The 13958-nt window shown below is 45.4% G+C and overlaps 1 protein-coding gene across 1 annotated transcript in view; it reads left to right on the plus strand.

Moving 5' to 3' along the window:
- The window catches only part of LOC115204532 (A disintegrin and metalloproteinase with thrombospondin motifs 2), an 80458-nt gene that overhangs the window by 43577 nt on the left and 22923 nt on the right, over nucleotides 1-13958 (plus strand). The gene's annotated exons all lie outside the window — the stretch shown is intronic.

Here is a 13958-nt window from a genome sequence, read left to right on the forward strand (position 1 = left end):
CACTATACTATACTACACTATGCTACATAACACTAAACTACACTACATAACACTACACTACGTAACACTAAACTACACTACATAACACTACACTCCATAACACTAAATTCCACGACATAACACTACACTACACAGCACTACACTCCATAACACTAAACTACACTACATAACACTACACTCCATAACACTACATAACACTATGCTACACAACACTACACTACATAACACCAAACTACACTACATAACACTACACTCCATAACACTACACCACATAACGCTACACTACACAACACTACACTACATAACACTAAACTACACTACATAACAATACATTACACAACACTACACTACATAACACTAAACTACACTACATAACACTACACTACATAACACTAAACTACACTACACAACACTTTCCTACATAACGCTACATTACACTTCACCCTGTTCACACATTAAGCCATTTCCACCTTTCTACCACAAAATCATCCTCTAACCTGTGTTATGTGCTTCCCTTTCACTATTTCATGTGTTTTTTCCTTTTAAATATTTGTCTGTTCCACCACCCACTTCTCCTCAGATGAATGTTCAGTAGATCCTGTGTGAGACCTTGTAGCATTATTCATTTGATTATAATGATTTTCTGGCACTCTGGCCTCTCTGGTTTCAATCAGCCAGCTACCTAGCTAGTAAATACAAGCTAACAGATTCAGCTAGTGAATACAAGTTAACAGAATCAGCCAGCTACCTGGCCAGTAAATACAAGCTAACAGAATCAGCCAGCTACCTGGCCAGTGAATACAAGCTAACAGAATCAGCCAGCTACCTGGCCAGTGAATATGAGCTAGCAGAATCAGCCAGCTACCTGGCCAGTGAATATGAGCTAACAGAATCAGCCAGCTACCTGGCCAGTGAATGTGAGCTAACAGAATCAGCCAGCTACCTAGCCAGTGAATGTGAGCTAACAGAATCAGCCAGCTACCTAGTTAGTGAATACGAGCGAACAGAATCAGCCAGCTACCTAGTTAGTGAATACGAGCGAACAGAAACAGCAAGCTACCTAGTTAGTGAATACAAGCTAACAGAATCAGCCAGCTACCTGGCCAGTGAATATGAGCTAACAGAATCAGCCAGCTACCTAGCCAGTGAATGTGAGCTAACAGAATCAGCCAGCTACCTAGTTAGTGAATACGAGCGAACAGAATCAGCCAGCTACCTAGTTAGTGAATACGAGCTAACAGAATCAGCCAGCTACCTAGTTAGTGAATACGAGCTAACAGAATCCTGCCCATTTCCTCTGGTGGGTCAGGACAAGGGCCAGTGCTAATGAGGACCCTGCTGCCGGGGTTATTAACACAGAGTTTGGGATGGGGTAGGAGGCACAGGCAGGGGGCAGATCCAGGAAGCGATATGGAGAGAGGAGGGCAGGAATGAAATGGGGGACGGGAGATTCATATAAGAGTTGAGGGCTAAAGAGTTTGTATGAGAGGAACATGGAGAGATGGGTGCGATGGGTGTCTTGTAAATACTGATCATATGGTTATTTGATTCAGCTAAGGCAGGAAATGGCTTCACAGCTGTATCTGTAACAGCAGGCCTTTACTATTTCACTTGATTCAGTAGAGTACTATTCACTCTACAATTATTGGAAAGCTTCATGACAGCTCATTTTCTAGAAATATCAGCTGTGAAATATTTGATGAAAACAAGATCAATTGCACGACCCAGAAACACACTGTACGACAGTTTTGTTATTCCTCATTGAGAGGAGTCATTTAGCTGTAACATGATCCACTGAAGCAGAGGAATAGGTTGAATCCAACAAAATCAATTCTCACTTAAACCGGTGCACCCAGAAATTGTGTTGCTCTGCCTGACATGGTGGCCATTCAGTGGCCCCCACTCAGGTCAACAGAAATGTTATAAGACAGACAGACAGACAGAGTTATTATAGATGCCTATAGTCAGTGTTATAGATCATTATAAAGGGTGTTATAAAGCATTACATGCATGTTCTTCATAGAGGTGTTACTTAAAGCATTAGCCAACTCCAATTAATTCTGAATGCTGCAGCACTTGTGCTAGCTAAGACCAGAAAGAGAGCACCCATACCACCCGTTTTAAAGTCTCTGCATTGGTTGCCTGTTAGTTTCTATAGTTGTAAAATTGCTTTAATAATTTTTTTAAAGCATTAAATCTAATCACATCAAATGTGTTTATAAAGCCCTTCTTACATCAGCTGATGTCACAAAGTGCTGTACAGAAACCCAGCCTAAAACCCCAAACAGCAAGCAATGCAGGTGTAGAAGCACGGTGGCTAGGAAAAACTCCCTAGAAAGGCCAGAACCTAGGAAGAAACCTAGAGAGGAACCAGGCTATGAGGGGTGGCCAGTCCTCTTCTGGCTATGCCAGGTGGAGATTTTAACAGAACATGGCCAAGATGTTCAAATGTTCATAGATGACCAGCAGGGTCAAATAATAATAATCACAGTGGTTGTCGGGAGTGCAACAGGTCAGCACCTCAGGAGTAAATGTCAGTTGGCTTTTCATAGCCGATCATTCAGAGTATCTCTACCGCTCCTGCTGTCTCTAGAGAGTTGAAACAGCAGGTCTGGGACAGGTAGTACATCCGGTGAACAGGTCAGAACAGTTGAAACTGGAGCAGCATTTAGACTGGGGACAGTAAGGAGTCATCAGGGCAGGTAGTCTTGAGTCATGGTCCTAGGGCTCAGGTACTCCGAGAGAGGACGAAAGAGAGAAAAAGAGAGAAAGATAGAGAAAGAGAGAGAGAATTAGAGAGAGCATACTTACATTCACACAGGACACCGGATAAGACAGGAGAAATACTCCAGATATAACAGACTGACCCTAGCCCCCCGACACATAAACTACTGCAGCATAAATACTGGAGGCTGAGACAGGAGGGGTCGGGAGACACTGTGGCCCCATCCGACGATACCCCTGGACAGGGCCAAACAGGCAGGATATAACCCCACCCACTTTGCCAAAGCACAGCCCCCACACCACTAGAGTGATATCTTCAACCACCAACTTACCATCCTAAGACAAGGCAGATTATAGGTCACAAAGATCTCCGCCACGGCACAACCCAAGGGGTGTGCCAACCCGGACAGGAAGATCACGTCAGTGACTCAACCCACTCAAGTGACGCACCCCACCTGCGTCAATGTTCAAGGCATTAAATGGCCTTGAACTGGAATACTGACCATAGTTCCTGGCCTTTGGAACAGCCTGCCAGAAGATCTTAGGACCTCAGAAACTTTTGAGATTTTTAAGATCTTAAAGAGATTCTCTGGTACTTTTGTATACTTTTTAGCCAGTAGTTCTGAAAGTAGCACTCAGGACCCAAAAGTCGTCCCCGAAAAATGCTTACTACGTCACATATGTGCAGATATGTGCACCACGTCCTTGTTCTCTCTCTCTCTCTCTGCTGTGTCCACTTAGCCATTGGGCCTGCCCTGCAACCTCATTTGATAATGCTGGGCAGACCGCTTGCTAGCTGTCACTCAAATGCTAGGGTCTGAAGCTCATTGACTAGGGGGCTGGCCCACATGGGGGGAAAATCTAGGGAAAATGGCACGGCACAGCTTCAAGAAAACCATCTCGTTCAAAGTAGAGATTTCTTGGCTAATTGAGGTCCTAAGACAGTAATTCAGTAATTCTGCTCATAGTCTATGCATGTATTAACAGTAATTCTGCTCATAGTCTATGCATGTATTAACTACACATTGACACATCCAGCACAAAGCGAGAGGTTTAGAAAATACTTTCTCAGCCGCCAAAGTAGTCAGAGTCTTTACTTTACCATGCTTTTACTTAAGCTGCTTTTAGTCATACTATCTATTTGATTTATTTTATCCCATTCTATTTATCGTATTTATTTTAATGCATTAGTCTCTCATGTCCATTGTTATTTTATTTTTGTTTGAATATTTTATTGGTCTCATTTTAGAGAAAAAAAAATGTATTTTTATCTTTCTTAACTTGTATTATTTTATTTCTTAAGAAATGCATCCTCTGTGAGGGGATTTGCTATATAAATTAAGTTTGATTTGCAGGCATTCAGACAGACAGGCTCAGGGCTCAGGTGCAGCTGGCCCCGCCCATCAAGAGTGAGTTGCCCAGCCCCAGGATCCCAGGGGGTTTCTACCAAGGACATCTTCTGAAGGTTGCTTAGCAACTCTTATGTAGAAGAAGAGGAGAGAGAGCTAGAGAGCATGAGGGAGACAGGCAGTGTTCTCCTGACTGGTGACTGGTCCTTAACGGCTCTGATAGACTCGCTTTGGAGTATTGTGCATTGGTGCCAATTCAACTGCATTCAATTGCATAATACATAAAGGAATCAGGTATCTGAACTCCAACGTAAATTCTATAATATTGTCATTTTAGTCTTGTCAAGAAACCCTGTAATGGCCTATTGTAAAATGATAAGGTGGCTACTACGTGTAATAGATTAAATAATACAGCTAAAGATTTTCCATCAGAGTTGGTTTTTGCATTATCCTATATTTTCTATCCTCCCTCCCTCGAGCCTCTCTCTCTCTCTCTCTCGATCTCTTGCTCTCTCTCTCTTTCTCTCTCTCACTGTCTCCATCCACCTTTTTCTCCCACTGTCAAACTCCCAAGCTGTTTCATGGAACTCAAATTTATATAAAAAAAAAAGATATACATTTTTGTCAGTTAGTCAGTCAGTCAGTCAGTCAGTCAGTCAGTCTGTCAGTCAGTCAGTGTGTTAGTCAGTCAGTCTGTCTGTCTGTCTGTCTGTCAGTCAGTCAGTGTGTTAGTCAGTCAGTCTGTCAGTGTGTTAGTCAGTCAGTCAGTCAGTCTGTCAGTGTGTTAGTCAGTCAGTCAGTCGGTCAGTCAGTCAGTCAGTCAGTCAGTGTGTTAGTCAGTCAGTCAGTCAGTGTGTTAGTCAGTCAGTCAGTCAGTCAGTCAGTCGGTCAGTCAGTCAGTCTGTCAGTGTGTTAGTCAGTCAGTCAGTCAGTGTGTTAGTCAGTCAGTCAGTCAGTCGGTCAGTCAGTCAGTCAGTCTGTCAGTGTGTTAGTCAGTCAGTCAGTCAGTCTGTCAGTGTGTTAGTCAGTCAGTCAGTCAGTCAGTCTGTCAGTGTGTTAGTCAGTCAGTCAGTCAGTCAGTCAGTGTGTTAGTCAGTCAGTCAGTCAGTCTGTCAGTGTGTTAGTCAGTCAGTCAGTCAGTCAGTGTGTTAGTCAGTCACTCAGTCAGTCAGTCAGTCAGTCAGTCTGTCAGTGTGTTAGTCAGTCAGTCAGTCAGTGTGTTAGTCAGTCAGTCTGTCAGTCAGTCAGTCAGTCGGTCGGTCAGTCAGTCAGTCAGTCTGTCAGTGTGTTAGTCAGTCAGTCAGTCAGTCTGTCAGTCAGTCAGTCAGTCAGTCAGTCAGTCAGTCAGTCAGTCAGTCAGTCGGTCAGTCAGTCAGTCAGTCACTCAGTGTGTTAGTCAGTCAGCCAGTCAGTGTGTTAGTCAGTCAGTCAGTCAGTCTGTCAGTGTGTTAGTCAGTCAGTCAGTCAGTCTGTCAGTCAGTGTGTTAGTCAGTCAGTCAGTCAGTCAGTCAGTCAGTCAGTCTGTGTGTTAGTCAGTCAGTCAGTCAGTCAGTGTGTTAGTCAGTCAGTCAGTCAGTCTGTCAGTGTGTTAGTCAGTCAGTCAGTCAGTCAGTCAGTGTGTTAGTCAGTCAGTCAGTCAGTGTGTTAGTCAGTCAGTCTGTCAGTGTGTTAGTCAGTCAGTCAGTCAGTCAGTCAGTCAGTCAGTGTGTTAGTCAGTCAGTCTGTCAGTGTGTAGTCAGTCAGTCAGTGTGCATGTCTGTTCTGCTCTCTATCTGCTCCCTGTTCTCCCTGTTCTCCTTGCCTCTCCTCATTAGAGTAGTCTATCTGACGGGACTGTCCTCCCTCTATACCTCTACACTTACCTCTCTCTCTCGCACCCCCCCCCCCCCCCCCCCCCCCCACACACACACACAGAGACAGACCCCTCACTCTCCCTGCACTGTGTTTTGGGCCTCCTCCCCTGGGGCCCTGGCCAGGACAGATAAGATGAGTGAAGGAGTAATGAGACTGGGGTCAGACTAAGGTGTGACAGACTAGCAGACAGAGAGAGACAAACAGGCAGGCAGACAGACAGGCAGGCAGAAAGTGAGACAGACAGGGACAGATGGAGTCAGATACGGCCAGACGGGGTCAGAGGGTCACTGGGATGCCATGTAAAGCGCCTGCCTCTCTTCTCTCACTGATCTCTGACAGTTGGGACTGGAACTGTGACAGAAGACATAACATACACTGAGTATCCATAACAGACTGACCAGGTGAATCCAAGTGAAAGCTATGATCCCTTATTGATGTCACTTGTTAAATCCACTTCAATTAGTGCAGATGAAGGGGAAGATACAGGTTAAAGAAGGATTTTTAAGCCTTGAGACAATTGAGACATGGATTTTGTATGTGTGCCATTTAGAGGGGGAATGGGCAAGACAAAATATTGAATTGCCTTTGAGCGGGGTAAGGGCCAAGAATTGAAACGCTGCTTGGTTTTTCACGCTCTACAGTTTCCCGTGTCTATCAAGAATTGTCCACCACCCAAAGGACATCCAGCCAACTTGACACAACTGTGGGCCAGCATCCCTGTGGAACACTTTTGACACCTTGTAGAGTCAATGCCCGACGATTTGAGGCTGTTCTGAGGGGGGAAAGGGGGTGCAACTAGGGCTGTTGTGGTGACCGTATTACCGCCACACTGGCGGTCACGAGTCATGAAGGTGGTCAAATTTCACGTGACCGTTTAGTCACGGTAATTAGGCTTCTCCAAGCTCTGATGCTGCTGATGGTCATTAGTAGCCTACCAAACTTGCTAACTGCCTGGTACTCAGGACTCTATTGTCCCTCTAATCACTCTGACATCAAAGAAAATGTAATCGAAAATCTAATCAAACACTTCATCAAAGCCCATAAGCTCATGTTGCTCAACATTTCTATAGGCTATGCAGTTGCCTGAGTGATGGCCTCTACTAAAAAGAAGAGGTTACCATCAGCTTTCTATAAGCTAGGCCTACTATATTTATTTCTCAACTTTCCTAATATTAAGCACACTTATTGTCTTTACAACAGGAGTATAGCCTACCTGGCTGGCATGAAAATGAACCACGGGAAAAGCATCCTCCATTCGCTATTTAAGTGCATAGATGACATGTATTTTTTCTCACTGCCCCTGTTTCGAGACAGGTGCACGATAATGGTCCATTCTAAATCAAAATAATGTCATACATATATTATTTAATATATGTAAGGACAAGCTTAAATCAATAATAGCCTGATGGGTGACAATATTAGCCTATACCTTGTAAATTATAAATCATCACTTGTGAATGACGCACAACATAAGAAATAATGCCTTTTTTTTGCGACTTTTTCGAATCGTAGTCACACACCTCATGTAGCCTAGCCCATAAGCCTTATGTTTTGATAAGGCTTGGATCACAACTGAAGTGGCCAAATAACTTCTTAAAATTAAGCACATTAATCTGCTTTACAAGGGGTGTAGAGCCTAACTGGCATATATAAGCAGCGCGTGAGTTGGGGAAGATAATTTTCACCATAAAAATGCACCTTTATATTAAAAGCATTACATGCATAATTGCATTTGCGGTCACTTTTGATAATGTTTTTTCCCTGCTAATGGAACATTTGCGCTTATAGCCTTTTGCCGTGTGCGCATTGCTGCGCTTATAATGTGAAGAAATAGCCTAATAGTTTATCAACATTTTAAGCAAAACGTTCGGATCTGTCGCATCAGCCACATTGCGTGGTTGTATTACAGTTTCTCAATCGCTTTTCCCCAAAATTTGTGGAACAGTCTTAACCCTTGTCTTGTCTTAAGGGTATAAAAATGATCCGCCACTATGTTTAACAGCAGAGAAAACGCCCTAAATTATATTTTTTCAACTTGAAATTTGATGACTTTTTGTAAAGTGGCCCCAACATTAGAAAAAGTGAAACATCGCCTTTGTTCATATTTCCATGAAAGCTGTACACCGCCAGGGTACAAAGACTGTCTTTGGGTAATTTTTGACCCGGCTGTCACGATCGTCAAAAGGAGTGGACCAAAGCGCAGCGTGGTGAGTGTTCATCTTGTTATTTAATTATAAATCAGAACACTACAAACAAAAGAATAAACAATGACAATGACCGTAACGTCTTGCAGGCTTAACAAGCAGTACAAAAACAAGATCCCACAACTACAGGTGGGGAAAGGCTGCCTAAGTATGATTCCTAATCAGAGACAACGATAGACAGCTGCCTCTGGTTAGGAACCATACTCGGCTCAACACAAAGAAATAGACACCATAGAATGCCCACCCACACCCTGACCTAACCACATAGAGAAACAAACCCTCTCTCTCAGGTCAGGGCGTAACAGTACCCCCCCCCCCCCCAAAGGTGCGGACTCCCGGCCGCAAACCTGAACCTATAGGGGAGGGTCCGGGTGGGCATCTATACTTGGCGGCGGCTCTGATTCGGGGCGTAGCCCCCACACCGCCCGCTGATCCCCCCGCTTCTGCGTCGCCAGATGAACCAGACCGTGGATCATCGCCGGAGGCTCTGAACTGCCGACCGCCGCTGAAGACTCTGGGCTGCAGGCCGCCGCTGACGACTCGGGGCTGCAGACCACCGCTGAAGACTCTGGGCTGCAGACCGTCGCTGAAGGCTCCGGGCTGCGGACCGTCGCTGAAGGCTCCGGACTGGGGAGCGCCGCTGGAGGCTCAGGACTGAGGAGCGCCGCTGGAGGCTCCGGACTGAGGAGCGCCGCTGGAGGCTCCGAACTGAGGAGCGTCGCTCGAGGCTCCGGACTGAGGAGCGTCGCTGGAGGCTCCGGACTGGGGAGCGTCGCCGGAGGCTCCGGACTGGAGAGCGTCGCCGGAGGCTCCGGACTGGAAAGCGTCGCGGGAGGCTCCGGACGGGAGAGCGTCTCTGTAGGTTCCGGACTGGGGACCGTCGCTGCAGGCTCCGTGCCATGGATCAACACTACAGGTTCCGCGCCATGGATCATCACTGGAGGCTTTGTGCCATGGATCATCACTGGAGGCTCCGGGCCATGGATTATCACTGGAGGCTTTGTGCCATGGATCATCCCTACAGGCTCCGGGCCATGGATCATCCCTGGAGGCTTCGTGCCATGGATCATCCATACAGGCTCCGGGCCATGGATCATCACTGGAAGCTTCGTGCCATGGATTATCACTACAGGCTCCGGGCCATGGATCATCACTGGAGGCTTCGTGCCATGGATTATCACTGGAGGCTTTGGACCATTGATCATCACTGGAGGCTTCCTACGTGGAGCTGGAACCGGTCCCACCGGACTGGGGAGACGCACAGGAGACTGGGTGCGCAGAGCAGGGACAGGGCACACTGGGCCGTGGAGGCGCACCGGAGGTCTGGAGCTCAGGGCTGGCACACCCCATCCTGGCTGGATGGTCACTGTAGCCCAGCAAGGGCAGGGCGCTGGTAGAGGACGAACTGTGCTGCGCTGGTGAATGGGGGGTACCGTGCGTAGAGCAGGCACAGGATAACCTGGGCCGTAGAGATGCACTGGAGACCAGATACGCTGAGCCGGCGCACTTCTTCCTGGCTGACGGCCAACTCCAGCACGGCAATGGTGAGGAGCTTGTACCGAGCACACCGGGCTGTGAGTGCGCATGGGCGACACAGTGCGCATCACCGCATACCACGGTGCTTGTTCAGTCACTCACTCCCCACGGTAAGCACGGGGAGTTGGCTCAGGTCTTAAAACCACCTTAGCCAAGCTACCCGTGTGCCCCCCCCAAAAAAATATTTGCCGCTGCCTCTCGGGCCTCCGTTGTTGCCTTGCCTGTCGATCTCGTCGCTGTACCTCCCTCGCTGCTTCCACCTGTTCCCTGGACATGTCCACCTGGACATGGGAGGCGATCCCTTCCGGCCTGGATCTCCTCCCACGTCCAGGATCCTTTGCCATCCAGGATGTCCTCCCATGTCCAGTCCATCGGCCCACGCTGCTTGGTCCTTTGGTGGTGGGATCTTCTGGCACCACAGCTCCTACCTGGACATATTGGTACCACAGCTCCTACCTGGACATACTGGTACCACAGCTCCTACCTGGACGTACTGGTACCACAGGTTCTACCTCGACATACTGGTACCACAGCTCCTACCTGGACATACTGGTACTACAGCTCCTACCTGGACATACTGGTACCACAGCTCCTACCTGGACATACTGGTACCGCAGCTCCTACCTGGACATACTGGTACCGCAGCTCCTACCTGGACATCCTGGTACCGCAGCTCCTACCTGGACATACTAGTACCGCAGCTCCTACCTGGACATACTGGTACCGCAGCTCCTACCTGGACATACTGGTACCACAGCTCCTACCTGGACATACTGGTACCACAGCTCCTACCTGGACATACTGGTACCACAGCTCCTACCTGGACATACTGGTACCGCAGCTCCTACCTGGACATACTGGTACCGCAGCTCCTACATGGACATACTGGTACCACAGCTCCTACCTGGACATACTGGTACCACAGCTCCTACCTAGACATCCTGGAACCACAGCTCCTACCTGGACATACTGGTACCACAGCTCCTACCTGGACATACTGTTACCGCAGCTCCTTCACTCTGTCACTATTCCTCTCAAGTGGAACCTTGTAGAGTTTTTTCATAGTCATTTGATTTTCTTTCAAAACACTGTCTATAGTGGAAATGCTGACAGAATTGATATTTGTGAAGATATTGTTGTCATTTATGATTGCACTTTGGATCTCTCTTAGCCTGATGGAATTGTTGGCTATGACCATGTTGCAAATTTCTTGTTCTTGCTGATGGCTAAATACTGCTGCTCTGCCACCAGCATGAGGTCGTTGTGCAGTCCTATATATGACATGTAGAATTCACAAATAGATCATGTTACAGATAGTATATTGTATTCAAATTGTGCTGTATTACTGTATATTCCTCATATATGTCTTACGGTACATTGTGATTTTCAGACTTGCATTTACCTTTACAATAGTTGCTGTATTGTTGTGAATGAAATTCCAAAACAAAAGTAAAGAACAGGTACATATTTACATATTTAAGGACTCTTATTCTTTGCCTTCTACCTCTTCCTCTATTATGTCTTCCCCCTAACACCACCACCACCACGCATTCTTACACATCTTCTTCTTTCTCTTCCATGAGCATGAAGCTGCTGTTCAGGGTTGTGATGTTCCTCCATGTTCAAAAATGGTAGTGATTGTGCTGTGGGCAAGCTCCATATACAGTTGAAGTGGGAAGTTTACATACACTTAGGTTGGAGTCATTAAAACTCGTTATTAAACCACTCCACAAATTTCTTGTTAACAAACTATAGTTTTGGCAAGTTGGTTAGGACATCTACCTTGTGCATGACACAAGTAATTTTTCCAACAGTTGTTTACAGACAGATTATTTCACTTATAATTCACTGTATCACAATTCCAGTGGGTCAGAAGTTTACATACACTAAGTTGACTGTGCCTTTAAAAAGCTTGGAAGATTCCAGAAAATTATGTCATGGCTTTAGAAGCTTCTGATAGGCTAATTGACATAATTTCAGTCAATTTGAGGGGTACCTGTGGATGTATTTCAAGGCCAACCTTCAAACTCAGTGCTTCTTTGCTTGACATCATGGGAAAATCAAAAGAAATCAGCCAATACCTCAGAAAATAAATTGTAGACCTCCACAAGTCTGGTTCATCCTTGGGAGCAATTTCCAAATGCCTGAAGGTACCACGTTCATCTGTACAAACAATAGTACACAAGTATAAACACCATGGGACCATGCAGCCGTCATACCGCTCAGGAAGGAGACGCGTTCTGTCTCCTAGAGATGAACGAACTTTGGTGCGAAAAGTGAAAATCAATCCCAGAACAACAGCAAAGGACCTTTTGAAGATGCTGGAGGAAACAGGTACAAAATTATCTATATCCACATTAAAACGAGTCCTATATCGACATAACCTAAAGGCCGCTCAGCAAGGAAGAAGCCACTGCTCTAAAACCGCCATAAAATAGCCAAACTACGGTTTGCAACTGCACATGGGGACAAAGATTGTACTTTTTGGAGAAATGTTCTCTGGTCTGAGGAAACAAAAATAGAACTGTTTGGCCATAATGACCATCGTTATGTTTGGAGTAAAAAGGGGGAGGCTTGCAAGCCGAAGAACACCATCCCAACCGTGAAGCATGGGGGTGGCATCATGTTGTGGGGGTGCTTTGCTGCAGGAGAGACTGGTGCACTTCACAAAATAGATGGCATCATGAGGAACAAAAATGATGTGGCTATATTGAAGCAAGTTAAAGTTGAAGCTTGGTCGCAAATGTGTCTTCCAAATGGACAATGACCCCAAGCATACTTCCAAAGTTGTGCCAAAATGGTTTAAGGACAACAAAGTCAAGGTATTGGAGTGGCCATCAAAAAGCCCTGACCTCAGTCCCATAGAAAATTTGTTGGCAGAACTAAAAAAACATGTGCGAGCAAGGAGGCCTAAAAACCTGACTCAGTTATACCAGCTCTGTCAGGAGGAATGGGCCAAAATTCACCCAACTTATTGTGGGAAGCTTGTGGAAGGCTACATAAAACGTTTGACCCAAGTTAAACAATTGAAAGGCAATGCTACCAAATACTAATTGAGTGTATGTAAACTTCTGGCCCACTGGGAATGTGATGAAAGAAATAAAAGCTGAAATAAATCATTCTCTCTACTATTATTCTGACATTTCACATTCTTAAAATATAGTGGTGATCCTAACTGACCTAAGACAGGGAATTTTGACTAGGATTAAATATCCGGAATTGTGAAAACTGAGTTTGAATGTATTTGGCTAAAGTGTATGTAAACTTCCGACTTCAACTGTATATGCTTCCAAACTTGATTGGTAAGATTGTGATTCCTATTTCATTACTATGTCACCTGGCAGGTAATTTGCCAATTTAGCAGACATCACAAACATTCCATGTCATTGATATTTACAGAATATACATGTATGTCTGACAGATTTTGATAATTTAATGGATCATTTTGCATGTGATGGCTCACATGATGAAAGAATGTTTAGAAGTTGTGAAGAGTATGACAATTTCACTGAGAATCAACTCATCAGTTTTGATCAGCCATGTGCATGTAGTTATTGTGCAAATTGTAGACAATTGTACTTCCTCTTTTGCACATGTGCCAAAACACATGCAATTTGCTTAAATCTGGTGTGAACAAGAAACTAATTGTTCAGAGATTTTAACTTATTGTTTTGAAAAAAATCATTCTCATTCGAGAATTGAGCCAAAAACTGTAATTTGAGATCTATCGCATCCCACAACTGTCCAAGACTATGTTTGGAATATTTATTTCTCACACAGAATAGAATATGTCGACTTTTGTGCTGTGGGGGATAGTAGACTGACATAGGCTAGTGCTTTTGCTGTTCATTAGGCCTACTTATCTTGTTGGCTGACGAAAAGTAAACGTGGATAAATCTTCCAATATCTTCAATATGCACCTAGGAATTGGATAAGGATGTGCGTAGTTGCATCCCTGGTGTTTCTGTCTTCACTTGTAGCCTGTGAGAAAGACAGAATCAGGTGATGGAGAGCCATGTGAGTGAGAGGTACATCAGAGCGCACAGCACTCCGGGCCAAGGGCACAATGGCCACTGGACACAAAAGGCATGGATTATTTTAGGGTGCATTACGGGCCACACAAAGGGGATGCCACCTTTAAATTCGAGGCATTATCAAGTGCTTGTCAAATTGTGAATCAGAGACTGATGTAGTGTGTACATCCTGCGCAAAGAAACAAAGCAGAGCTCATGCCTTTCAAGCAACTTTTTTTCAAATCATCATTAGAGTCACATCATGCAGCCTTACAATG

This window comes from Salmo trutta, chromosome 12, assembly GCF_901001165.1.
Source record: "Salmo trutta chromosome 12, fSalTru1.1, whole genome shotgun sequence".
NCBI lineage: Eukaryota > Metazoa > Chordata > Actinopteri > Salmoniformes > Salmonidae > Salmo > Salmo trutta.